The following is a 2,500-nucleotide window of genomic DNA, read 5'->3' as shown; positions in this document are numbered from 1 at the left end:
AAAAAAAAATGAGTAATTCTGTGACAGATCGTCAGGGAGGAACATATACGCCAGAGAAACTAGGAAACTGGCTCCATGCTCTTTACGGAGTAATGTGGTCTAGTCATCTTAGTCCTTTCTTATTTCTTCTTTACTTACCCTTTCTTTGTTGCATCTTCCAGACCAAGAACTAGATATTTATTTCATTCTTTCCAGCCTACAACGCACCTCTCTGCAAACCGTGCACCCCCACTCGCTATTTACTTTTTTTTTCTACTAGTATCAAATTTAAAATCACAAGAGAATGGAGCTGCACCAAACACATACTCGGAGTTAACCAAAGATAGTATTTGAGCGATCATCATCATCATCATTGATGAGCCTCAACCACGCTAAACCCATCAGTGTAAGAAAGCTCTTCAAAGGCTACGACGACTGCCCTTTACAAATCGCGCATTTGAAGCATGTTTGTAGGAACGCAGTAGGAAAATTCAGTGGTCGCACGGCGAATGGTTTTTGTGAAAGAAAGTCACTAGTGACGTCAAAAAGTAAAATGCTCCGAAAGAATTGCGTGTATGATTTGCTAGGAAATTAGAAATACACACATACGCACGTGCACGCTCACCATACACACACACACACACACACACACACACACACACACACGGACACGTACACACACACACACACATACACACACGGACACGTACACACACACGGACACGTACACACACAGATACACATTGACTTTAATCATAAAATTTGCCAAATAACTCATATCTCTATGCGTCATGATGTGAGGTGAAGTCTCCCCTTTCAGAGTATGTGGTGATGTAGGTCTTATGTAGTTCCTAGTTTTGGGAACTGGGTCGGTAAAGTTATTGTGGTTAATGACATTATTGTTTCATGATATTGGGGTTGATGACGTTATTATTATTTCATCAGAAATTAAACCAGATTGAGAAGATGTCGTCTGCCCGTCTCTCCAGTATTATCTTGGATTACTTTATCGATTGAAGGAGATTTAGTGTTCATTGCGTGCGGATCGTGAGACCAAATAAAGATATGCCCATTGATCAGTGTTGCCGTTGTTTAAACTCGGGTTTCCATGATAAAACAGGCTCATCATTAGAAATACTTCAGTTATGTCTGTCCTACCGTTTTAGATGTATCTCAGTCTACATTGAAGACGAAGACTACATTGAAGGACTAAGATTACATTGCAAGATTTGCAGTAGAGTGAATGTTTTTCATCACCGGTGCCTCAAAAATATCAAGATAATCACTTGGCGTGACTACATCACAAACGATGAAATCATGTGGAGAGCTGACCTAAGTAAACTGAAAGACATCATTGCGCTTACTGTTGGAGAGACTGGCAAAAACAGCCGTAAACAGTCAAAGACGATAAGAGAGATGCAGGCTGGTTAAGACGTGGAAAAGAACTGTGCGGGTAGGCTTGATCGAGATGGGTGTTACCTAGGAAGAAGGGGTGGGTTGGTGCAGAATGGTACTGCTTGGATAACTCTCATCACCCGACGCGAACGAAGATAACATCATCAATATTACAATACCCAATCTGTTTCTAAAACAGCAGGCAACGGTTTCACAAGAACGTGACTACTATTTCTAGCCAGAAGAAAGACCACGTAGAAACGTCCTTGTTTTTTTGCTGGTTTTCAGCATATTTATTTGGCGTCCCACAATTATATATATAAAGTAGAATGAAATAGTTTTGATCATAGTTAATTAATAGTTAGTTAAATATATTAGTTGTTTGATGTATCTATAAGGGGGGGGGGGTCCAGAGAGATTAAAATACTGACACATAATATTGGAAATTTTTTTCTTCTCAGTAATTTTTCGTTAAATAATATAATTCATATCCAGTCTATGTTAAGTGTTTCCCAACGGTGGCTACATATGTCTCAGGTCGTGTCAGGAATCGCAAATGTGAAAATATAAAAGTCTATATTGCTATGCTTTGAACTTTAGTATGGTTTAAAGAAATAATTATATACATATACACATATACAGATGTATACACACATACATATATACACACATGCACATACGCACACACACACATATGCATACACATATCTATAAGTTTACATATAAGCATTTATATATATAATACAAATAATAAATGAGTATATATATATATATATATATATATATATATATATATATATATATATATACATATTTGTTTTGCAAGATTTTTTATGTGAAATCGTGTGTTGAAACAGATGTTGTTGTACTTGGGGATGGTCATATTGCCAGTTTAGCCAATAAAGATTAAGATTAAGATTAATGTAATATAAAGCTGAAAAAAAAAAAGATTAAGATTAAGATTAATGTAATATAAAGCTGAAAAAAAAAAATTAACACCAAATATACAGTGCGTGTGTTTTTATTGGCTAAACTGGCAATATGACCATCCCCAAGTACAACAATATATATATATATATATATATATACATGCATACATATATATATAGTGGAGGCGCAATGACCC

This window comes from Octopus bimaculoides, chromosome 8, assembly GCF_046866305.1.
Source record: "Octopus bimaculoides isolate indiv1 chromosome 8, ASM4686630v1, whole genome shotgun sequence".
Lineage (NCBI taxonomy): Eukaryota > Metazoa > Mollusca > Cephalopoda > Octopoda > Octopodidae > Octopus > Octopus bimaculoides.
The sequence above is the reverse complement of the archived record's forward strand: the minus strand, read 5'-3'. Positions refer to the sequence as shown.